Source organism: Monodon monoceros, unplaced genomic scaffold (genome assembly GCF_005190385.1).
Source record: "Monodon monoceros isolate NGI ecotype Baffin Bay Population unplaced genomic scaffold, NGI_Narwhal_1 Super_Scaffold_21, whole genome shotgun sequence".
Classification (NCBI taxonomy): Eukaryota; Metazoa; Chordata; class Mammalia; order Artiodactyla; family Monodontidae; genus Monodon; species Monodon monoceros.
This window is the reverse complement of record NW_021703778.1, coordinates 59,515,284-59,542,582: the sequence shown is the minus strand read 5'-3', so window position 1 is coordinate 59,542,582 and position 27,299 is coordinate 59,515,284.

Below are 27,299 nucleotides of genomic sequence, written 5' to 3'. Positions count from 1 at the left end.
GGGCGTTACTGGGGCAGGACTGGGTTCCAGCTGAGGAGAGCAGACCCCTCGAGCAGGGAGGCCAAGGCAAGCGCCATAGGCTTCCGAGCAGGTGATGGCTAGTGGTGCACACAGCAGAGAATGAGACACCTTAGCTGAGCAAGGTGTCGTCTTAGGCCAACAAGGGGCAGAGGTCGGCAGATCAGCAGGTGAGCCAGACACTCCCCTGCACAGCACAGTGCTGGACCCAGGCCACCTGCCACCTGTACTCAGAGCACAGGCCTGGGGCAAAGGGTTGGGAGACTCAGAAAAGCCTAATCATGGACTTTGACTTTGAATTAACTGAATTTGAATTTTGAATTGGTTATGTAGGGAGAAAAAGAACAAGTTTCCTTCTACCCTTCTAAATTCTCAGCTGGGCCCCTATAGCAGAAGACAGATTAACAAGAGAAAACAAGCAGAAGTTTATTAACATGTGTATCACACATGTAACACATGGGAGAACCCAGAGATGAATAACTCATAGGTTTGGTTAGAACTTTAGTTTATATAATATCTTAGCAAAGGAACAATAAATTTTAGAGAAGTGACAAGAAAAAGAAAAAGGACCTAGAGTCCCCAATGGGCAGCAAATTATGGGACGGCAAGTATATGGGAAACAAATGAGAGACAAAGGCTAGGTTGTAAACTTTGCATGTAAACTCCTCTGGTGTCATCTCCACGCTGACAGGGTCTAAAGTCTCCAGTGATTCACTTTTGTCCTTCCTCGTAGAGAGGGGAGGGACACCTTTGTAAATTTATGTCCTACTTTTAGGCAAATAGCGAGAAGGCAGGTGGCTTTTCTTTTTTCTTTCTTTTTTTAAAAGGAAATTATTTCATAAACAAGTAGCATGTTTAAAAATTCTGTTGAGGTATAATTGACATATTAGTTTCACGTGTACAGTGCAATGATTCGGTATTTATATAGCGAAATGATCATCACAATAAATCCGCTTAACATCCATCACCATGCACAGTTATATTTAGAATTCTTTTCTTGCGCTCAGAACTTTCAAGACCCATTCTTCTAGCTGCTTTCAAATATGCAATACAGCATTCTTAACTGTAGTCACACTGCAGTGCATTATATCCCCATGACTTTCCTTATATCTGATTCTTCTCATTTGCCTTTAGCTCAAAATAATCCTTATGCCTAAGTGGCATGTTTGGGGGTGGCATATTCTGTCACCCTTCAGTTATTTTTCCAAAACAGATGAGATTTTAAACTGGAGCTGTTTGAGTTACCTTAAAGGAACAGGACGAAATGTTTTCCCACCATTTGTAGAAATGAGGGGCTCTTTCAATTTTTAATGACAAATAAAGAAGCTTACATTTCTTTGCTTCTGAATCATTATGACCATAAACTTCAAACCTATTGCATATGAAGGGTTTCAGGTAATTTTTTCTGCTCTGAGTTTAAACACACACACGCACGCACGCACACGCACACACACACGCACACGCACACACACACACACACACGCATGCACTACTTTGCAGCCCTTCAATGGCCTCCTTTATTCTAGCTGAATCGGCCTTTCCCCAAAGCAGTGAATGCCATTCTAATGAATGGAGAATCACTGGGCAGCAAGTATCATTTTTGGAAAGAAAACAAATCTTGATATAAAATTTCCAAGTAGCTTTCAAAATTCCAAATTCATTTCTTCTAGCGAATTAACCATGGTCCTCACAAAGACATTTACTTTCATCTAGATGTCCCCACTTCCAGGAGGTTTCTGTATAGAATCTGTTTTATCTCTCTTCAAAAGCCCTCTAGGTTTACCTGGGTGGCCTTGGTCTTAAGAAAATCCTCACATTCCTTCATCAGTGGCTTTCCTTCATTCCCCCACCGACCGCACCTCATAGGAAGCTTCAGCCATGATGTACACAGAGCCTCCCTCAATGGGGGATAAGCTTCAGACAGGCTTTGGACAAGGTCCCAGGTACAGGAGTGCAGGATGTGCATTGCCCCGGGGGCATCGTTTTTATCCTCAGCTGTATGTCTGACTCCCCCCACAGGGTTATACATGGTGGTCCTCACTCCACAACAACAAGGTAAGGGGCTATCTTTTCTTAAGAGCAACAGACAGTGCGGGCCAATCCCTCCACCCAAGTCCCTCTTCTCCTTGCTGGCGGCTGTGTCTTCCTTGGCTTGTGGCAGAGAAAGGGCTGTGGGCATCTCCTGAGCCAAGGTTCTGCCCGAATCAGTATAGCCCTGCCCTTGTCTCTTCTCTGCCTCCCCAGCACCTCCCAGGTCTGCACAGTTTCTCTGTCAATAGCGTTGGGTTCTCTTTCAAGCCTAGCTTTAAAATTCTTGTCTCTTTCTCCAAAGCCTAGTCTTTCCAGATATCCCCTAAGCCTGACATTAGGGCCTGAGTTGCTTTAAGATTTTGTTTGGTGCTTCATGTCTTTATCTCTCTGAAAAGAGGCTCAGTTCTTTGAATCATTTGGAGTCCAAGAAAGAAACTTTAAATATAGCATCCCACGTTCTTTGCTTTCTTCTGCCAGCTATCCTGTGTCTACCTCTGCTTAGCGCTCCTGGCCTATCAACTGGGCCCAAGGAACTCAGGGATCTGGTCCAGGTCATGGGGAACCAGAGACTCAAACACATTATGGTACCATTTCTACTCTACTGAGGCCACCCATAGTGGGGTGGGGCACTCTGCAGGGGTGTCCTCCAAGGGTCCCTTGTGAAAAGTGGGGCACAGGCTCCTGCTTTGATTACTGAGCCAAGCTCCACCAACCTATCCCCCACTGCAGGTCTGACTGCTCCCCAAGGGGCTGGGTTCTAGTAGCCCCATTCAGTCACTTTAGCTTTTTTGCTCTCCTCTCCCTCTTTCTCTGATTTCTCTCTTCCAGTCCTGGAAGAGCTTCTGTAATTGTCCTGCCCTGGAGGTGGGGAAATGCCCAGGAGTCAGAGTGTATTGCTCCCTACTTTATGGTTACTTTTTATAAAGCCTAAACTCTGGTCCTCTAATCAAGCTCAAAATTTGGAACCAACCCCTCTGTGAATTCAAAACAAAACCATTTCTCTGTCAGAGGCTTGGCTGTCACAAGTCCAAAATGCTGTGCTTTCAGACTCTTTTGCCAGGTGTGAATTTAAAAATTCATTCAGTCCTTCAATTAAATTATTTGAATTATTTCTTTGTAGGCAGCATCTGCTTTCATCAAACAGTGAATGTCATTATCCAACCGGTGAAAAACTACAGAATAATTTTAGGAGACGAAAAGGTCCAAGGTTGATATCTCTAAATTCTATCTCAGTACAAATTTAGAGACATGCTTGAGACATTGTTATACTTTGGAATTATTGCTGATTGTATGGTTTTGTTTTGACCCTTTGTATTTCTTCAAGAATGCCATCATGGCTTTAAAAATATTTGATGAACCGCTTCTTTATTGACATGTCTTGCAAGGCACTATGGAAAGATGGATGTTAAACGGAGTCAAGGTTTAAAGGCTTATCAAAATTTCTGTACTTAGAGGGACTTCCTTGATGGTCCAGTGGTTAAGAATCTGCCTTCCAATGCAGGGGACACGGGTTCAATCCCTAGCTGGAGAACTAAGATCCCACATGCCACAGGGCAACTAAGCCCGTGCACCACAACTACTGAGCCTGCATGCTGCAACTAGAGAGAAGCCCACGTGCCCCAACGAAAAGCCACATGATGCAACAAAAGATGCCTCATGCCGCAACTAAGACCTGACGCAGCCAAATAAATAAATACATAAATATTTTTTAAATATTCTGGACTTAGGGCTTCCCTGGTGGCGCAGTGGTTGAGAGACCGCCTGCCAATGCAGGGGACAAGGGTTCATGCCCCGGTCCGGGAGGATCCCACATGCCGCGGAGCGGCTGGGCCCGTGAGCCGAGGCCGCTGAGAATTCTGGACTTAGAGATTTCCTTATGACATTTGGTTATTTCTTCTGATATATTTAACATCTCTTTATAGTCTAATACTCAGTAGAGAGAATCTCTACGTAAACGGGGAGATCATTTTTATAGGGAAAGACATGAGTTCATTAATCATTGAATTAAAACTTGTTTCGGTAAATTTATGAGGTAATAGAATAAATTTAAGACTTTATTTAGTAGCCTGTTTTTTCAGATCTCCACTTTGGTCATAATATTTAGTTACTCCTTGAGAAGAAGATTCTAGAAAAATTGTCAGTTTTTCTTCAAAGGGGTCTTTAAATAATCCATGTAACCCTTTGTACTAAATAACCAGATAATTAAGCCCTGACCTATGTCTCCTGACCCTGTAGACTTTCTCCCTTTAGAATCTGTGGCTGGTCTTGATTCCTGCCTGGGGCATGACCTAATATTGATGAAGAGATAATGTGTTCTTAAAATGTCTTTTCACCCTGTACAATTAATGAGAAAATGATGTATTTATCAAAGGCTTGCCAATATTTTTTTGCTCCGTATTCCAAAGCTTTCAAGCTATTGCCTCAAACTATAGCTCAACAACATTCTTAAATAATGAAGCATTTGAATTTCTAGGAAGGTAATAGCCATTTACTGCAAAGATATCCAGGCTAATTTAGAAAGAAAGAGTAATGCATCTACTGAAAGAGAGTTTTCTAGTTCCCTTCTCCAGGTTCTAATATCTTCATGGAATTACCTTACTGGGGAAATCTCTTTGTCTTTCATTAAAGATTTAGCTCCTGCATGAGAAGTCTTCTTTTTTTTAAATTGAAGTATAGGGACTTCCCTGGTAGTCCAGTGGTTAAGACTCCACGCTCCCAATGCAGGGGGCATGGGTTCAATCGCTGGTCAGGGAAAAAAGATCCCTCATGTTGCACGGTGCAGCCAAAAAATAAAATAAAATATTAATAACAAATAAATTGAAGTATAGTTGGTTTAAAATATTGTGTTAACTTCAGGTGTACAGCAAAGTGATTCAGTTATACATACATATATTTTCTTCAGATACTTTCCATGATAATTTATTACAAGATATTGAGTATAGTTCCCTGTGCTATATAGTAAACCCTTGTTGTTTATTTTAATCCCATACTCCTAATTTATCCCCCCTCTTCCCCTTTGGTAACCATAAGTTTGTTTTCAAATGTCGTATATTAACGCATATGTGTGGAATCTAGAAAAATGGTAAAGATGTACCAGTTTGCAAGGCAGAAATAGAGACACAGATGTAGAGAACAAACGTATGGACACCAAAGGCGGAAAGCGGGTTGGCGGGGGGCGATGAATTGGGAGACTGGGATTGACATCTATACACTAATATGTATAAAATAGATAACTAATAAGAGCCTGCTGTATAGCACAGGGAACTCCACTTCGCTGTACAGTAGAAGCTAACACAACATTTTAAAACAACTATACCCCAATAAAAAAAAAAGACAAACTGTAAGTTTGTTTTTGAAGTTTGTGAGACAGTTTCTGTTTTGTAAATAAGTTCGTTTGTATCATTTTTTTTAATTCCACATAAAAGTGATATCATATAATATTTGTCTTTCTCTGTCTGACTTATTTCACTCAGTATGATAATCTCTAAGTCCATCCATGTTGCTGCAAATGGTAATATGCCATTCTTTTTTATGGCTGAATATATATATATATATCTCACATCTTCTTTATCCATTCATCTGTTGATGGACATTTAGCTTGCTTCTATGTCTTGGCTGTTGCAAATAGTACTGCTTTGTACATTGGGGTGTATATATCTATGCCCAGGAGTGGGATTGCTGGATCATGTGGTAGTTCTGTTTTTACTTTTTAAAGGAATTTCCATAGTGGCTGCACCAGTTTACATTCCCACCAACAGTGTAGGAGGGTACCTGTATGGGAAGTATTCTTAAAGAGAGCAATCTAGTTCCTTCTGGAAAGCAATAGGGGTATTCTACCTATAATATGTTTAATTAAATTAAGGTGTACACTATTTTTTTACCTTAAATTATTAATTTACTTGGCCAATTCTCTACTACAGATATTTCTTTTTCTGTAACAAGTAATGCCACATTGAAATTCATTTACATATATAGCTGTGTATTTGGGAGAGTATTTCTGTAGATTTATTCCTAGAGAAGAATTTCTATGTTGAGTAGTAAGTAGATTTTTTAATTTGATAGATGCTGTGAAATTTTCTCCACAAAGCTCTGTGCCAACACAAGTATGTGAGTGGTATTCCATTAAGGTGTGCACTTCTTAACTTATTCATTGATAAGAAATAATACAATTTACTATTAGCTGTATATTATATCACTTTCACCAAAGTAATATTAGTCCATAGTTTTAAAATATAATATAACTGCTAAAGGCATGTACCAAAACACAGCAATCTCCTGCCCTTTTCATCTTATTGTTCTCTGCCTTAAATGTAACCACTTAGGTATATATATAATTTTTTACATATGTATATATATATTTTTTCACATACATAATTCAAGTAGTATGAGTGAACAGTCTTGTTGGTTGGTGGTCTTTATTTTAGAGCAAACAGGTGGCCAGCTGCCTTTTTCATCATGTAACCCCAAAGGTCATTCTCTATAGACATTTTTTCCTGAGGCTGTCCATCTTGCCATCTCCTGCCTGTGTTTATAAGACTGGTTACTGTTAGTCTGAAATTCAGTGGGGAAGGAGAATGGTTTTACTTTTCAGTATGCAGAATATCACTTACTTGTTTTAAATGTGTCATTTCATCCTCATTCTCCTCTATTCCTGGCATCCTCAAGCCCGGAGCCTCTGGTCTAATTTCTCCAAAGCATCCCTTCTGCTGAACGTGTTGGGAAGGGGGAGGGCCCTACTACTTAGAGCGTGAATGGCAACCTAGCAACCTGACTGTTGATTATACAGACTTTCAAACAATCCCCTGCTTCCGGTCCTCACACACGCACTCACGTGCCTCACTCTCTGACTTCTGAGGTACTCGGCACTTCTAATCCCTGAGCATTTCCAGGGTTCTGAGGGGGTAAATCAACTTCTTCCCATCAGTATCCCCTCTATAGGTACTCCTCCATCTTAAAATTGTAAATGTACTGATTATATTTAATATGTCACAGGGTGGGGAAGGGTGGGGAGAGATAGGAATTAGTCTTCAAATAAGCCATAATCAGGACTTCCCTGGCGGTGCAGTGGTTAAAAATCCTCCTGCCAATGCAGGGGACACGGGTTCGAGCCCTGTTCCAGGAAGATCCCACATGCCACGGAGCAACTAAACCCGTGTGCCACAACTACTGAGCCTGCGCTCTAGAGCCCGTGAGCCACAACTACTGAAGCCCGCGCACCTAGAGCCCGTGCTCCGCAACAAGAGAAGCCACTGCAGTGAGAAGCCCACGCGCTGCAGTGAAGAGTAGCCCCTGCTTGCCACAACTAGAGAAAAGCCCGTGCACAGCAATGAAGACCCAACGCAGCCAAAAAATTAAAAAAAAAAAAAAGCAATAATCAAAGCATCAGTTGTGTTCGTTTTTTTGTCTATATGTGGTTATAAATCATACTTGTCATTTAATTAGAATTTATATTCTAATAGAAAAGTGCTGTTTATCCCCCATTAGTTAGGTATGACATGTCCTTTTTTAAATAGAAGTCAGTCTTTATAGGTAAGAAAGGCACCTTGAAGTAGCACTTGCCAGACGCCCTAACAGAACAGTGACCCTGTGCTATTGGTGAGGTCCACGAACCTTGACTTAAACCTTTGAAACATTCTAGTAACTCCAGAAACACATGAGAGGAAGAGTTGAACTCTGTCTCAAGAGTAAGCTGAAGTAGTGAAAGAGCCTCAGGCTGAGATGAACTCTGAATATCTAATTCCATCCCTGGCTCGGAGGTATTAGAGACACCTGTCCTGGACACCTGGGATCCAGGTAGTAAGTTTGGGCAATCGATCTATGCTCACTCTGTGCTCCTTGCCTTCCTAGCAAAGTACCAGAGGGCATAGGTAGTTTGGATTGGTATGGCTGCCAGGTGGAAAGTATCCAAGGCTGAATGAAAGCCATCATTCATATGGCCTCCAGGATTATAACACATTTATAGTTTCCTCCATTCCTATACAATGATAAGAAGTGGAGGATGTATGGATTTTGAATTGTGTGACACCCAAGGATAATCATCAAACCAACATATTCCTTGCCTGTTTTTCTCTTCTGATCTCTTATTTATATAAATATTGTTATTAAATCCCGAACAAAATAATGAGCTATAAAAGATTTTGACTTGATCATTTGATTTTATCTAAAAATAATCTTAAAACCCCAAATAGATAAGTAAATCCCATTATTTAAAAATTTGTTTATTTATATTTTATTTTTGGCTGCCTTGGGTCTTCCTTGCAGTGCGCGGGCTTCTCACTGCAGTGGCTTCTCTGGTTGCGGAGCACGGGCTCTAGGCGTGCGGGCTTCAGTAGTTGTGGCTCGTGGGCTCTAGAGCGCAGGCTCAGTAGTTGCGGCACACGGGCTTAGTTGCTCTGCGGCATGTGGGATCTTCCCGGACCAGGGCTCGAACCCGTGTCCCCTGCATTAGCAAGCGGATTCTTAACCACGGTGCCACCAGGGAAGTCTGTAAATCCCATTATTTAAAACCTAAAAATGTAGGTGGAGATCTTAGGTGGTGACCCTTTTCTAGTAAAACACTAAAGACAAAATACTAACAGCAATCTGAAACAACTGTAGAAAAATAAGATTCTATTATAGTTGAAGGAAAGCTTCAGTTTCAAGGTTAAAAATGGATGACCAGACCTCTGAGTTTACCGAGGTGCCAATGTCCTCTTTGTCACAGCTCACAGGGGGCATGGTCTTTCCGAGAGTGGGACTTCCTGGAAGACTTAGGCACAACCTGAGCTCTGAAGGCAAAGACCCTCATATATGAGTCTCAAAGGGAAGAGTCTTACATTTTTGCCCGTGTGACCTAAAGAAATTACGTAGGATTTTTGCATCTCGGTTGCCTTGTGTGTAAAATGGGATGATTAAAGTTAAAAGAATTAAACATTTAGAGGAGTGTCTGGCACTCCTCTAATTCTTAGCAATGATCACCTCACACATAAGAAAGGACAGAAACAGAAAAATGCATTTAAAAGGAGGAGGAGGGGCAGAATTAGCTAAAGGCCAAAGAGCCCAGGGTCCCTGCCTCTGGTTCTAAATTGTATTTCAATTCAGGAAATTCCAGGATTGCATCAGCCCAATAAGATAAGCAGCCTGTCATCTTACACTGTTTGCCAGGACGTGATGCACTTTTTATATTAGGTTGCTGTTCTAATATGAGTCACATATGTGAGCTACAGCTACTTCTGCAGATGGAATAGTGTTTCATCAAGGTACAGGAAATGCCCTTTCTCCTTTTTTCTCACCTTTAACCTGAAAATCATGTGGTATTTATTTCCTACGTATTAACTCTACAATTAACTCCAAATTACCCATGCTAGTAAAGGGAAAGAACAACACAGATGGTTATGAAGGGTGCTTCAAAAATCCCTTATAATTTATGACTTTCGTGTTTAGAATATTACAATTGAGAGCTGGTGTCTAAATGCTGTGGAAACAAAACATCAAGCAAAACAACTCTTTCTGGAAGACTGATCTCAGAGAAGTCAGAAAATTTATCCCATTCTCCATCCAATAATCTGGTACAAAACCATGCTGTTTTCCTCTTCTGAGCTAGGATGCACCGTAGCATCTGAATGGAGAAAACCAACAGCCTAACTTGTGTGGTTGTTCACTGTTTGGTTCACACCCTTCCTGTGGATAAGGAAGATGTTTATTCATTCCTGACAGTTGAACTTAATTGTGAATAGAGCCTCAGTCTCCTTATCCTTCTGGAAGATTGTATATGATAAAAGGAAGTAACAAAAAAAATAATGAATTTATCTATGAGTTTAAATTGTTTTTTAAATGCACAAGTAGTATGGTTATATAATATGAAGAAATCAGGTCTTTGACAATCTAGCCCTGTGCAAACTCGTTAATTAGATGTGTTTTCCCTCAAACCCCTGACAAAAAAAGGAAGGAAGGAAAGAATTATAGACTTGAAATCAATGATATTTAAATATACATATATATATACAGTTTCATTGAGTTGTAATTTTTTTATTGAATGAAGGAATCTTTAAATTCCTTAGCGCTTTCTGATTTTCAAAGTTTTCACACACATGATTTCATATAACCCCATAATAACCCTTTTTTTCCCCCTACCCCTGTATTGCCCTTCCTCCCTTCCCTCTCCCCACTGGTAACCACTAGTTTGTTCTCTATATCTGAGAATCTGCTTCTTTTTTGTTTTATTCACTAGTTTGTTCTATTTTTTAGATTCCACATATAAGTGATATCATACAGTATTTAACTTTCTCTGTCTGACTTACTTCTTTTAGCATAATGCCCTCCAAGTCCATCTGTTGCTGCAAATGGCATTACTTCATTCTTTTTTATGGCTGAATAGTATTCTGTTGTACATATATATATATATATATATATATATATATATATATATATATATATATACACCACATCTTCTTTATCCATTCATCTGTTGATGGACACTTAGGTTACTTCCATACCTTGGCAATTGTAAATAATGCTGCTGTGAACGTTAGGGTTCATGTATCTTTTCGAATTAATTTTTTGTTTTTTTCCAAATATATACCTGGGGTGGAATTGCTGGGTCATATGGTAGTTCTATTTTTAGTTTTTTGAGAAACCTCTATGGTGTTTTCCACAGTGGTTGCACCAATTTACATTCCCACCAACAGTGTAGGAAGGTTCCCTTTTCTCCACATCCTCACCAACATTTGTTATTTGTGTTCTTTTTGATGGTAGCCATTCTGACAGGTGTGAGGTGATATCTCATTGTGGTTTTGATTTGAATTTCCCTGATAATTAGCGATATTGAGCATCTTTTCATGTGCTTGTTGGCCATCTTCATTTCCTCTTTGGAAAAACGTCTCTTTGGTTCTTATGCCCATTTTTTAATTGGGTTTTTTTTTTTGATTTTGAGTTATATGAGCTGTTTATATATGTTGGATATTAGCCCCTTATCAGTCATATTATTTGCAAATATCTTCACCTATTCAGTAGGTTGTCTTTTCCTTTTGTCAATGGTTTTGCTGCGCAAAAGCTTTTAAGTTTAATTAGGTCTTATTTGTTTATTTCTGCGTTTGTTTCCTTTGCTTTAGGAGACGGATTCAAAAAAATATTGCTATGATTTATGTCAAAGTGTGTTCTGCCTATGTTTTCCTGTAGGAGTTTTATAGTATCTGGTCTTTTAGGTGTTTATTACATTTTGAGTTTATTTTTGTGTATGGTGTTAGAGAATGTTCTGATTTTATTCTTTTACATGTTGCTGTCCAGTTTTCTCAGCACCAGCTATTGAAGAGACTATCTTTTCTCCATTGTATATTCTTGCCTCTTTGTCATAGATTAATTGATCATAAGTGTGGGAATTTGTTTCTGATCTCTCTATCCTGTTCCATTGATTTATGTGTCTGTTTTTGTGCCAGTCCCATACTGTTTTGTTTTTTTTTTCTCTTTGCGGTACGCGGACCTCTCACTGTTGTGGCCTCTCCCGTTGCAGAGCACAGGCTCCGGACGCTCAGGCTCAGCGGCCATGGCTCACGGGCCCAGCCGCTCCACGGCATGTGGGATCTTCCCGGACCGGGGCACGAACCCGTGTCCCCTGCATTGGCCGGTGGACTCTCAACCACTGCGCCACCAGGGAAGCCCTCCCATACTGTTTTGATTAATGTATAGTCTGAAGTCAGGGAGCATGATTCCTCCAGCTCTGTTCTTCTTTCTCAAGATAGTTTTGGCTATTCAGGGTCTTTTGTATTTCCATACAAATTTTAAAATTATTTATTCTAGTTCTGTGAAAATGCCATTGGTATTTTTATAGTGATTGCATTGAATCTGTAAATTGCTTTGGGTAGTATGGTCATTTTAACCATATTAATTCTTCCAATCCAATAACACGGTATATCTTTCCATCTATTTGTGTCACCTTCAGTTTCTTTCATCAGTGTCTTATAGTTTTCCAAGTACATGTCTTTTTCTTCCTTAGGTAGGTTTGATCCTATTTAGTTTATTATTTATGATGCAAAGGTAAATGGGATTGTTTCCTCAATTTCTCTTTCTGATAATTTGTTGTTAGTGTATAGAAATGCAACAGTTTTCTGTATATTAATTTTGTATCCTGCAACTTTACCAAATTCATTGATGAGCTCTAATGGTTTTCTAGTGACATCTTTAGGATTTTCTAGGTATACTATCACGTCATCTGAAAACAGTGACAGTTGTACTTCTTACTTTCCAATTTTGATTTCTTTCATTTCTTTTTGTTCTCTGATTGCCATGGCTAGGACTTCGAAAACCATGTTGAATAAAAGTGGCGAGAGTGGATATGCTTGTCTTCTAACTAATATCTTAGAGGAAATGCTTTCAGCTTTTTCACTGTTGAGTAGGATGTTCGCTGTGGGTTTGTCATATATGGCCTTCATTATGTTGAGGTATGTTCCCTCTATGCCCACTTGCTGGAGAGTTTTTATCATAAATTGATGTTGAACTTTATCAAAAGCTTTTTCTGCATCTATTGAGATGATCATATGGCTTTTATTCTTCTATTTATTAATGTGGTGTGTCACATTGATTGATTTGTGGATATTGAAAAATCATTGTATCCCTGGGATAAATCCTACTTGATCATAGTGTATGATCCTATGATCCTTTTAATGTATTGTTGGATTTGGTTTGCTAATATCTTCTTGAGGATTTTTGCATCTATGTTCATCAGTGATATTGGCCTGTAATTTTCTTTTTTTGTGATATCTTTGTCTGGTTTTAGTATCAGGATGATGGTGGCTTCATAGAATGGGTTTGGAAGTTTTCCTTCCTCTGCAATTTTTTTGGAATAGTTTAAGAAGGATAGATGTTGTTAACTCTTTAAATGTTTGATAGAACTCACCTGTGAAGCCATCTGATCCTGGACTTTTGTTTGCTGGGAATTTTAAAATTACTGATTCAATTTCATTCCTGGTGATTGACCTGTTCATATTTTCTGTTTTTTCCTGGTTCAGTCTTGGAAAATTATACTTTTCTAAGAATTTGTCCATTTCTTCCAGGTTGTCCATTTTATTGGTATATAGTTGTTCATAGTAGTCTCTTATGATCCTTTGTACTTCTGTGGTGTTGGTTGTAACTTCTTTTTCATTTCTGATTTTATTGATTTGGGCCTTCTGCCTTTTTTTCTTGATGAGTGTAGCTAAAGGTTTATCCATTGTGTTTATCTTTTCAAAGAACCAGCTTTTAGTTTCATTGATCCGTTCTATTGTTTTTTTAGTTGTAATTTTTTAATGAACTCTACTGTGTGGTAAAACTATGAATCATGATTTTCAGTAAATTCTACTACCAGTTCATATATAAGTTCTAGAATGTGAGCTATAACAAAGTTTAACTCTCCAGCCTCAAGTGTGCAAACTCTTTTTAGTATGCACTTAGAAATGCTTGCCTGAATATGTGATTTCTAAAATAGAAGGTGATATATCCTTTATAAATTTATATATTCCACTTTATTATCTCTTTCTCTAGAACATCAATTCACAAGGACAGTTCATAATTAGTTAGCCCCTCTTTTTGACTTGACCTTAGATGACTATATTTCCTCTAAATACTTACTTGCTGTTGTCAGCTATGGAAAGTTGGGTTTAGGGTCGAATTTCCTCCTCACATTCAGAAACTATCCCAGGACCAGTTTTTCATTTTTCCTCTGCATTGTCACTAATATTTGACAAGGGATCCAAGAAGACTTAATGGGGAAAGGAGAGTCTTCTCCATAAATAGTGTTGGGAAAACTGTTTAACCACATGAAGAAGAATGAAACTGGACCCCTCTCTTATACTGTTTTTAAAAAAGTAACTCGAAATGAATTAAACATTTATGTAAGACCCAAAACTATAAAACTCATAGAAGAAAACGTAGGGGGAAAATCTCCTTGACATTGGCTTTGGGAAAGACTTTTGGACATGACACCAGAAGCACAAGCAATGAAAGCAAAAATAAAGTGGAAGTACATCAAACTAAAAAGCTTCTGCACAACAAAAGAAATAATCAGCATTAAAAGGCAACCTATGGAATGAGAGAAAATATTTGCAAACCATCTATCTGAAAAGGAGTTAATATCCAAAACATATAAGGAACTCATACAACTCAATAGCAAAAACCCAAACAATTCCATTTTTAAATGGCAAAGTATTTAAAGACACTTTTCCAAAAAGAGAGACACAAATGGCCAACACATACATGAAAATATGCACGACTTCACTATCAGCAAAATGTCAATCAAACATATATAAAGAACTCTAGGGCTTCCCTGGTGGCGCAGTGGTTGAGAGTCCGCCTGCCGATGCAGGGGATGCGGGTTCGTGCCCCGGTCCGGGAGGATCCCACATGCCACAGAGCGGCTGAGCCCGTGAGCCATGGCCGCTGGGCCTGCGCGTCTGGAGCCTGTGCTCCGCAACGGGAGAGGCCACAACAGTGAGAGGCCCGCGTACTGCAAAAAACAAAACAAACAAACAAACAAAAACATATATAAAGAACTCTTAAATTCCTAAATGTAGACTATGGTATATTTAAAATGTTAGTATATGTTACCAGGTTCTTTTCCAGAAAGATGTACCAAAGTACTATCCCATTAATTTTGCCTATCCTGGGAATTATTGTTATTTTTAATCTTTGTCTGTTCGATTGATTGAAAACAATACTGTTTTGTTGCTTTAATTTAACTTTCTCTGACTATTTCTAAGGTTGAGAAACTTGTTTATGAGCTGGTCTTCTGTCTCCAAAATTAACTCTAAACAGAGTTAATAAAGTACCCACTAAAGTGAAAGTTCTAGTTGAATTATTTATTTAGCAGGTAGAAGTTAGAGAGAACAGTGTTCCAAAGAATCATGTAATTGTAGAGTTGAAAGGGACCTTAGAGATCTTCTAGCTTAATTTTGAGTAATCCTATGGTATGATTTGCTCCCTGTCCAAAAAGCAGTGACCTGAATGCTACTAAAACTAGAGAACTTAGATTAAACACTAGTGAGTTAAGGAAGAGAAGCAGCAAATGGGAAGAAAGTCTAAACTGAGTAGGAATGAGCATGACAACAAAGTTGAGGGAAGATCACAGAGAACAGAGAAAAAGGTTAGTACCACCCTATAGATGACTATTGGTAAGTCCTGCCAAGAAAGGAATTGGTGGGTACAGTGGCAAGGGCACTGGGTCCCAGGGGCTGTCAGATGGGAGACTGGCTTCTCTAGATCAGGGCAAGTAGACCCTGCTGCTGACCCTGCTGCCAGCAACAAATGTGCTGGAAGCTGAATCCAGACAGACAGACAAATGTTGGTGTCCTAAGGATAAGTCAAGAAAGCACATACCCTAACAGAGAGAGGACTCACGTTCTCATATGGGGGAGGTACAAAACAGCAGCCCACAGTAATTCTACAAAGTGGAATTCAACCACCACTGCTATGTTTGGAAGGATAATTTTTGGTGGTTGTATATTTGAGGCCAGAGAGGGGGGTTCACCTCCTAGATCCTTGGATGGTCAGAGTTGCTTCCCAAGGAAGCCTGGCAGATAACCTGACTTTTTTTTTAAAAGATTCTTTATAATATCTGTATTGTGAAATTTCTAGACTTTGGTGGGTATTTAAAGCTGCTTGTTTCAGCTTCATATGCTGGACAAGGATTCTTTTCTCTTGAACTTTAATAATAGTATAGGTACTCCTGTACCAACTTTGAGTTGATTATATGCTAAGCCTAACATTCTTCTTGCTCTTTGATCACTGACAGAGAAGTGGGTACTTCTACAAGGAAAAGTTTGTTGTTCTAGGGTGTGAGGACAGAGCTATAAACCATAGTTCTTCAGTTAGATGGTAACGGCCCATAGGGCTTACTTCTTCTAGATTTATTGGTCCCACCCAATCACAGTGAAACCAGCAGAGTGGGGTTACCCCCCAATAGCCAAGTGGAGCTAACCCCCAATAGCCAGGTGGTTGTGAGTGAGAAGGCTGGAAAGTTGACCTCTGACAGGTGGGCAGACCCTGTAACCCTCCCCTAGAGCCCTGCTGTAAGCTTCGACTGGCTAGGCAGGATCCAGAGATAAGAGTACCTCTAGGGAACACAGTGCAGCTTGGGGCTTGACAAAATGCCTGCCACTTTTGCTCCATCCTGGGAGTGACCTCGAAGACTATTGATGTTGCTGGGAGTTGTCAATGTCCTCGAGTCAAAGAGCACCCGGAACACCCCTGCAGTTTAGCATTTGGGTTTATTGCTCCTAGAAAGGGGGAGACAGCATCCCATGGCATGCGTCTCAGTAACCATGGGGGTTTGAAAAGACTTACTACAGGATCTGGGCTCTAGTTAGTTCATTTTAAGGCGAGCTTAAGGAGGCAAGAGCTTGCTTTGGGCTGGAGGCTGTTGGGAAGCAGGGGCAATTCTGCGACTGGGGATCTTAATGAACCTTATCTAGAAGGAGGGAGGACTAGAGTAAAGCTAAAGCCGTAATTGGTAAAGAAGCAGCAGTCACTCCTGCTGGCCAGGCTAGGGCATATTTGGGTGGTCATTTTTGTGGTCTGGACAGTGTTTTTGTCTGTGTTCAGACATGATTACAGAGTGGACTTGTTTCTGCCTTGATCCATCCTGGTCTCAGGGGCCTTGTCTGATGTTTGTTCTGTGAAATTATGTTTGACCGGAGAACACCAAGGCCAGCTATGAGTGCCCAGCATCAGGGGCTTCTCACACCCTTCTCCCAGTCAATCTGCAGTGGGGAGTGGAGTTCTTAAAGATCACTTGGGGCAATAGAAGAATGGGACTGTGGCTGGAAGGAGTGCCAGAGGGCTGTGCAGGGGGAGGAATGGCAGAAAGTCACGGACAGGCAGCAAACTGCATCCAGGAGCCAGAGGATGTGCTGGGTGGACACACAGAAAGCACACTTCCATGAGCGAGCTTGAGCCAGTAATGGGGGGCTCAAATGAAGCAGGAAGGCTCTGGTATGGAAGATTCTGAGAGAACCAGGAGGAGCTAGGGAAGGAATGAATTCTTAGGCAGGTATACTAAGGATCAGGCTTCTCCCGTTGCGGAGCACAGGCCCCGGACACGCAGGCTCAGCAGCCATGGCTCACGGGCCCAGCTGCTCCGCGGCAGGTGGGATCTTCCCGGACCAGGGCACGAACCCGTGTCCCCTGCATCGGCAGGCGGACCCCCAACCACTGCGCCACCAGGGAAGCCCCAAGATCAGGCTTCTTAGGATAGCTGAATTGGAGCAATCAGTTCAATAAAAGTGTATCATTGATTTGAACATGGAGACTTGAGCCTTCCGGCCTGCTCTTTTATATCCTGGAAAGTGTGGACTGCAAACCATTGAATGCTTTAAAAGATGTACTTTTATTACTTGATTGGTTTCAAAAGCTTAATCTCCATTAGCCAGCACATTAATTGTGAACTAGGTTTATCACTCAGACCAGAAAATAAAACTAGTTGGTAATAATATCTTGGGTAGGGCGTAAGATTGCCAGATTTAGGAAAATATTAGAAATACACACACACACACACACACACATACACATATTTATAGATATATAGATAAGTATAGGTATAGAAATAGAGCTCCAGTTAAAATTTGTATTTCAGATAAACAATGAACGTGTAATACTTAGGAATACTGAGGAGCTTCAAGATGGCGGAAGGGTAAGACGCGGAGATCACCTTCGTCTCCACAAATACATCAGAAATACATCTACACGTGGAACAACTCCTAAAGAACACCTACTGAACGCTGGCAGAAGACCTCAGACCTCCCAAAAGGCAAGAAACTCCCCACATACCTGGGTAGGGCTAAAGAAAACAAGAAAAAACAGAGACAAAAGAATAGGGAAGGGACCTGCAGCAGTGGGAGGGAGCTGTGAAGGAGGAAAGGTTTCCATGCACTAGGAAGCCCCTTTGCGGACGGAGAATGCGGGTGGCGGAGGGGGAAGCTTCGGAGCCGCGGAGGAGAGCACAGCAACAGGGGTGCGGGGGGCAAAGCGGGACCGACGGGCACTCACCAGCCCGAGATGCTTGTCTGCTCCCCCGCTGGGGCAGGCAGGGCTGGGAGCTGAGGCTCGGGCTTCGGTCGGAGTGCAGGGAGAGGACTGGGGTTGGCGGCGTGAACACAGCCTGAAGGGGGTTAGTGCACCACGGATAGCCATCCGGGAGGGAGTCTGGGAAAAAAGTCTGCAGCTGCCTAAGAGACAAGAGACTTTTTCTTGCCTCTGTTTCCTGGTGCTAGAGGAGAGGGGATTAAGAGCGCTGCTTAAAGGAGCTCCAGAGACAGGTGCGAGCCACAGCTATCAGCGCGGACCCCAGAGATGGCATGACACGCTAAGGCTGCTGCTGCCGCCACCAAGAAGCCTGTGTGCGAGCACAGGTCACTCTCCACACCCCCTTCCGAGGAACCTGTGCAGCCCGCCACTGCCAGGGTCCCGGGATCCAGGGACAACTTCCCCGGGAGAGCACATGGCGCGCCTCAAGCTGGTGCAACGTCACGCTGGCCTCTGCCGCCACAAGCTCGCCCCACATCCGTACCCCTCCCTGCCCCCGGCCTGAGTGAGCCAGAGTCCCCGAATCAGCTGCTCCTTTAACCCTGTCCTGTCTGAGTGAAGAACAGATGCCCTCAGGCGACCTACTCGCAGAGGCGGGGCCAAATCCAAAGCTGAACCCCAGGAGCTGTGCAAACAAAGAAGAGAAAGGGACATTTCTCTCAGCAGTCTCAGGAGCAGCGGATTAAAGCTCCACAATCAACTTGATGTACCCTGCATCTGTGGAATACCTGAAGAGACAACGAATCATCCCAAAATGAGGAGGTGGACTTTGGGAGCAAGATTTATGATTTTTCCCCCTTTTCCTCTTTTTGTGAGTGTGTATGTGTATGCTTCTGTGTGTGATTTTGTCTGTATAGCTTTGCTTTTACCATTTGTCCTAGGGTTGTGTCTGTCCGGTTTTTTTTTGTTTGTTTTGTTTTTTACTTAAAAAATTTTTTTCCTAATAATTATTTTTTATTTTAATAACTTTATTTTATTTTATTTTATCTTCTTCTTTCTTTCTTTCTTTCTTTTTTTTTCTCCCTTTAATTCTGAGCCATGTGGAGGACAGGCTCTTGGTTCTCCAGCCAGGCATCAGGGCTGTGCCACTGAGGTGGGAGAGCCAAGTTCAGGACACTGGGCCACAAGAGACCTCCCAGCTCCACATAATATCAAACAGTAAATCTCCCAGAGATCTCCATCTCAACGCCAAAACCCAGCTCCACTCAACAACCATCAAGCTACGGTGCAGGACACCCTATGCCAGACAACTAGCAAGACAGGAACACAACCCCACCCATTAGCGCAGAGGCTGCTTAAAACCATAACAAGGCCACAGACACCCCAAAACACACAACCAGATGTGGACCTGCCCACCAGAAAGACAAGATCCAGCCTCATCCACCAGAACACAGGCACTAGTCCCTCCACCAGGAAGCCTACACAGCCCACTGAACCCACCTTAGCCACTGGGGACAGACACCAAAAACAATGGAAACTACGAACCTGCAGCCTGTGAAAAGGAGACCCCAAACACAGTAACTTAAGCAAAATGAGAAGACAGAGAAACAGCAGATGAAGTAGCGAGGCAAACACCCACCAGACCAAACAAATGAAGAGGAAATAGGCAGTCTACCTGAAAAACAATTCAGAATAATGATACTAAAGATGATCCAAAATCTTGGAAATAGAATGGAGAAAATACAAGAAACTTTTAACAACGACCTAGAAGAACTAAAGAGCAAACAAACAGAGATGAACAACACAATAAATGAAGTTTAAAATTCTCTATAAGGAATCAACAGCAGAATAACTGAGGCAGAAGAACGGATAAGTGACCTGGAAGATAAAATAGTGGAAATAACTACTGCAGAGCAGAATAAAGAAAAAAGAATGAAAAGAACTGAGGACAGTCTCAGAGATCTCTGAGACAACATTAAATGCACCAACATTCGAATTATAGGGGTCCCAGAAGAAGAAGAGAAAAAGAAAGGGACTGAGAAAATATTTGAAGAGATTATAGTTGAAAATTTCCCTAATATGGGAAAGGAAATAGTTAATCAAGTCCAGGAAGCACAGACAGCCCCATACAGGATAAATCCAAGGAGAAACACGCCAAGACACATATTAATAAAATTATCAAAAACACAACGACCCAAAACCTATGGGATGCAGCAAAAGCAGTTCTAAGAGGGAAGTTTATAGCAATACAATCCTACATTAAGAAACAAGGAACATCTGAAATAAACAACCTAACCTTACACCTAAAGCAATTAGAGAAAGAAGAACAAAAAAAACCCAATGTTAGCAGAAGGAAAGAAATCATAAAGATCAGATCAGAAATAAATGAAAAAGAAATGAAGGAAACCATAGCAAAGATCAATAAAACTAAAAGCTGGTTCTTTGGGAAGATAAACAAAATTGATAAACCATTAGCCAGACTTATCAAGAAAAAAAGGGAGAAGACTCAAATCAATAGAATTAGAAATGAAAAAGGAGAAGTAACAACTGACACTGCAGAAATACAAAGGATCATGAGCGATTACTACAAGCAACTGTATGCCAATAAAACGGACAACCTGGAAGAAATGGAAAAATTCTTAGAAATGCACAACCTTCCGAGACTGAACCAGGAAGAAATAGAAAATATGAACACACCAATCACAAGCACTGAAATTGAAACTGTGATTTAAAATCTTCCAACAAACAAAAGCCCAGGACCAGATGGCTTCCCAGGCGAATTCTATCAAACATTTAGAAAAGAGCTAACACCTATCCTTCTCAAACTCTTCTAAAATATAGCAGAGGGAGGAACACTCCCAAACTCATTCTACGAGGCCACCATCACTCTGATACCAAAACCAGACAAAGATGTCACAAAGAAAGAAAACTACAGGCCAATATCACTAATGAACATACATGCAAAAATCCTCAACAAAATACTAGCAGACAGAATCCAACAGCACATTAAAAGGATCATACACCATGATCAAGTGGGGTTTATCCCAGGAATGCAAGGATTCTTCAATTTACACAAATCAATCAACGTACTACACCATATTAACAAGCTGAAGGAGAAAAACCATATTATCATCTCAATAGATGCAAAGAAAGCTTTTGACAAAATTCAACACCCATTTATGATAAAAACCCTGTAGAAAGTAGGCATAATAAAGGCCATCTATGACAAACCCACAGCCAACATCATTCTCAATGGTGAAAAACTGAAACCATTTCCACTAAGATCAGGAACAAGACAAGGTTGCCCACTCTCACCACTATTATTGAACATAGTTATGGAAGTTTTAGCCACAGCAATCAGAGAAGAAAAAGAAATTAAAGGAATCCAAATTGGAAAAGAAGAAGTAAAGCTGTCACTGTTTGCAGATGACATGATACTATACATAGAGAATCCTAAAGATGCTACCAGAAAACTACTAGAGCTAATCAATGAATTTGGTAAAGTAGCAGGATAAAAGATTAATGCACAAAAATCTCTTGCATTCCTATACACTAATGATGAAAATCTGAAAGTGAAATTAAGAAAACACTCTCATTTACCATTGCAAGAAACAGAATAAAATACATAGGAATAAACCTACCTAAGGAGACAAAAGTCCTGTATGCAGAAAACTATAAGACACTGATAAAAGAAATTAAAAATGATACAAATAGATGGAGAGATATACCATGTTCTTGAAGTGGAAGAATCAACATTGTCAAAATGACTCTACTACCGAAAGCAATCTACAGATTCAATGCAATCCCTATCAAACTACCACTGGCAGTTTTCACAGAACTAGAACAAAAAATTTCACAATTTGAATGGAAACACAAAAGACCCCGAATAGCCAAGGCAATCCTGAGAAAGAAAAACGGAGCTGGAGGAACCTGGCTCCCTGACTTCAGACTATACTACAAAGCTACAGTAATTAGGACAGTATGGTACTGGCACAAAAACAGAAATATAGATTAGTGGAACAGGACACAAAGCCCACAGATAAACCCACAGACATATGGTCACCTTATCTTTGATAAAGGAGGCAAGAATATACAGTGGAGAAAAGACAGCCTCTTCAGTAAGTGGTGCTGGGAAAACTGGACAGCTACATTTAAAAGAATGAAATTAGAACACTCCCTAACACTATACACAACAATAAACTCAAAATGGATTAAAGACCTAAATGTAAGGCCAGACACCATCAAACTCTTAGAGGAAAACATAAGCAGAACACTCTATGACATAAATCACAGCAAGATCCTTTTTGACCCACCTCCTAGAGAAATGGAAATAAAAACAAAAGTAAACAAATGGGACCTAATGAAACTTAAAAGCTTTTTCTCAGCAAAGGAAACCATAAACAAGACGAAAAGACAGCCTTCAGAATGGGAGCAAATATTTGCAAATGAAGCAACTGACAAAGGATTAATCTCCAAAACATACAAGCGTCTCATGCAGCTCAATATCAAAAAAACAAACAACCCAATCCAAAAATGGGCAGAAGAGCTAAATAGACATTTCTCCAAAGAAGATATATAGAGTGCCAACAAACACATGAAAGGATGCTCAACATCATTAATCATTAGAGAAATGCAAATCAAAACTACAATGAGATATCATCTCACATCAGTCAGAATGGCCATCATCAAAAAAATCTACAAACAATAAATGCTGGAGAGGGTGTGGAGAAAAGGGAACCCTCTTGCACTGTTGGTGGGAATGTAAATTGATACAGCCACTATGGAGAACAGTATGGAGGTTCCTTAAAAGACTAAAAATAGAACTACCATACGACCCAGCAATCCCACTACTGGGCATATACCCTGAGAAAACCATAATTCAAAAAGAGTCATATACCAAAATGTTCATTGCAGCTCTATTTACAATAGCCAGGACATGGAAGCAGCCTAAGTGTCCATCAACAGATGAATGGGTAAAGAAGATGTGGCACATATACACAATGGAATATTACTCAGCCGTAAAAAGGAATGAAACTGAGTTATTTGTAGTGAGGTGGATGGACCTAGACACTGTCATACAGAGTGAAGTAAGTCAGAATGAGAAAAACAAATACCGTATGCTAACACATATATATGGAATCTAGAAAAAAATATGGTCAGAAGAACCTAGGGGCAAGATGGGAATGAAGATGCAGACCTGCTAGAGAAAGGACTTGAGGATATGGGGAGGGGCAAGGGTAATTTGGGACAAAGTGAGAGAGTGGCATGGACATATGTACACTACCAAATGTAAAATAAATACCTAGTGGGAAACAGCTGCATAGCAGAGGGAGATCAGCTCAGTGCTTTGTGACCACCTAGAGGGGTGGAATAGGGAGGGTGGGATGGAGGGAGATGCAAGAGGAAAGAGATATAAGGGTATATTTATATGTATAACTGATTCACTTTGTTATAAAGCAGAAACTAACACACCATTGTAAAGCAATTATACTCTAATAAAGATGTTAAAAAAAAGGAATACTTATACTAGAATAAAGTATTACTTGTTTATCTGAATTGCAAATTTAATTGTCCTGTGTTTTATCTGGCAACCCTAACCTAGGGAGGTTTGAACTACAAAACAGTTTAGCTTAGATATGAGTTGGTGTCTGCCCAAATGGAACTAGTTGTGCAGGGCGCTGGCACCTGACTGAGGGAAGGATTGCCATGTGCCAATCACTGTCTTGACAGAATGGTGTTACCTTAGGACATGGGAATTTTGGATTCAGTAAAGCTAATTAGCCTCATTATTCAGACTTTTTTGACATTTTATAACTTTCCATCAGTATATTATTCTGATTTTTTTTCCTTAATTTGTTATCAAAGTTGTTTTTGAACAATCCAGTGTATGTTAGCCATGCTAAGGTGCTAAGACATTTATAAAATTAGCAAAGCATTTATAAAATTAGCCTAGCAAAGTCCCAACTAGATCTAATAAAAAAGCATTACAGTAAAGGTAGGTTTGAATAGAACAAGCAATATGTTGCATTCTGGGGTGTAAATCATTAATATATTAAGGAACACAATATCTTTCCTAATTTAGTCATAGATTTAATGCAGTACAATTAAAATATCGATGGAAACCTCTATAGAAAATAGGACACTGTTTACAGAAAAATAAATAGTAAGAATTCCAGGAACTATTTTTAGTGGAAAAGCAGTATCTTTTTAAATGGAAAACAAATACGTATTTAAAAAATTTTTATAAACAGAAATAAAGGTTAATGATACAGATAATGTAAAAATAGAACCAAACAATTCAAAGTTTTACATGAGTGGCTGGATTTAACTTTCTTCCTTTTTTTCTTCTTTATATCCCCATTCCCATTTCACACTCACACACCCAAATGGAAAGAAATCCTTCGTAAGACTTTGCACTAAAAATTGGCCACAAGAAGTAGTCACCATCTGCAAAGGAAAGCTTTGTCTCATAGATCAGGGGTCCCCAACCCCCGGGGCTGTGGACCAGTATCCGTCCACGGCCTGTTAGGAACCCGGCCGCACAACAAAAGATGAGCAGTGGACGAGCAGGCGAAGCTTCCTCTGCCTGCGGCTCCCCATCCCTCCCCATAGCTACATTACCGCCTGAACCATACTCCCCCTTCAAAGCCCCGTCCATGGAAAAACTGCCTTCCACGAAACAGGTCCCTGCTGCCAAAAAGGTTGGGGACCACTGTCATAGATGCTTCACTCCCCAGGACCTGAAGGAATGAAACCGCCTCCCAAGATGCGAAGGCCTTGAGCAGACACCGCTGCGCCGGGGAACACGCAGGACTTCAGGGATCCGACTCCAGCCCTCAAGGATCCGACTCCAGCCCTCAAGGACAGTGCCAGCAAGGAGAAAAATATCAGGACCCTCTGTGCAGGAGAAGGAGCCCCAAGGGAGAAGAAGGAAAGTCCTAGATGTCCATCTGAGGGAGACCCTGGACCGAAAGGTAACTCAATATGAAAAGCAAAGAAAAGTTTTGCTCTACAGACTTGTGCCTCACACACAAGGTAGCATACAACATCTACTGTTAACACGATAAAAGCAAATCACAGAAGTGTGCATGAGGTGTATGACCTTGTGTGTACGAAAAGAAGGTAAAGAATATATGTTCATTTTTACTTGTATCTGTTCTGAAAGGATACATAAGAAACTAATAAAAGTGATTACCTGTAGAGGACAGGGCAGATGAGGTGGATAGGGAAAGAGCAGGAGAAAGACTTCAACATAAACTTCTTTAACATTTTATTATGGCAAAATTTCAAATATATATATATAAAGACTAGTATAATAAACCTACAGGGACTCATTATGCAGCTTCAACAATTATTAATATTTTGTCAATCTTATTTCACTATTTCCTACATATTTTGAAATTTTTAATGGAATTTTGATTATTTTAATTTTTGTTCCATAGTGTATATACCTTTTGAAATAAATTCATAACTTTAAAAAGAGATTGGAAGAAAGATGAGATGATACAAGTTTAGACAATTCCTTTTTAGTTTACTGTAAAGGGAAAGTGAGAATTCAGGATTCGAAATTGTGATCAAGAGTGTTCTCTTGTCATGTTTTTTTATTTTTTTATTATTATTATTTTTAATTTTATTTATTTATTTATTTTTGGCTGCTTTGGGTCTTCATTGCTGTGTACTGGCTTTCTCTAGTTGCAGTGAGCGGGGGCTACTCTTCACTGTAGCGCGCAGGCTTCTCATTGCCATGGCTTCTCTTGTTGCAGAGCACGGGCTCTAGGCACGCAGGCTTCAGTAGCTGTGGCATGCGGGCTCAGTAGTTGCAGCACATGGGCTTAGTTGCTCCACGGCATGTGGGATCTTCCCAGACCAGGGCTTGAACCCATGTCCCCTGCACTGGCAGGCAGGTTCTTAACTACTGTGCCAGCAAGGGAAGTCCCTGTTGTGTTTTTTTAAAAATAGGAGATATAGAAGGCATTTTGTATGCTGCTAGGGAAAAATCCAGTAGAGAGGGAAGTCGAATAATGCAGGAGAGAAAGGTGAGATTTGTTAAAACAGTATTCTAGAGAAGGTGAGAAGAGATAGCATCTGAAACATTGATGAGGGGGTGGGATTTCCCTAACTAAGAAAACATTTACAAAAGACATACCTGATAAAAAAAACTGTTATCCAAACATTAAAGAACTCTTAAAACTCAACAACATAAAAACAAATAATGCAAAAAAATGGACCAAAGACCTTAACAGACACCTCACCAAAGAAGATATACAGATAGCATATAAGCATATGAAAAGATACTCCATATCTTATATCATCAGGGAAAGGCAAATTAAAATGAGAGGCCACTACATATGCATATACATTCTACATGTTAGAATGGCCAAAATCCAGAACACGGACACAGCTAATGCCAAAGAGGATGAGTAGCAATAGGAACTCTCATTTATTGTTGGTGGGAATGCAAAGTACTATAGTACAATCACTTTGGAAGACAGTTGGCTGTTTCTCACAAAACTAAACATACTCTTACCATTAGATCCAGCAGTTGTGCTCCTTGATATCTACCCAAAGGAGTTGAAAATGAAAAACCTGCATAAGGATGTTTATGGCAGCTTCATTCACAATTGGCAAAACTTGGAAGCAACCAAGATGTCCTTCAGTAAATGAATGGATAAATAAACTAAGGTACATAGAGACAGTGGAATATTATTTGGTGCTAAAAAGAAATGAGTTATCAAGTCAAGAAAAGTCATGGAGGAAACTTAAATGAGTATTACTAAGTGAATGAAACCAATGTGAAGACTACACACTGTATGAGTCCAAGTTTTGGAATCCTGGAAAAGCCAAAACTACGGAAACAGTAAAAAGATCAGTGGTTGCTAAGGGGAGGGAGGGATGAATAGGCAAGGCATAGAGGATTTTTAGGGCAGTAAAACTACTCTGTGTGATACTATAATGGTGGCTATACATCACTATACATTTGTCCAAACTCACTGAATGTACAACACCAAGAGTGAACCCTAATATTAACTATGAACTTTGCCTGATAATGATGCATCAGTGTACATTTGTCAGTTGTAACAAATGCATCACTCTCGTGGGGAATGTTGATAATGCATGCCGCAGGGCAGGGAATATATGAGAATCTCTACCTTCTGTTCAATTTTGCTGTGAACCTAAAACTGCTCTAAAATATAAAGCCTATTAAAAATAAATAGAGAAAGAAGGAATTTGGTATAAATCCATGGGCTAAATCTAGCCTCATTAGGTCCAGGGATGATCATAGT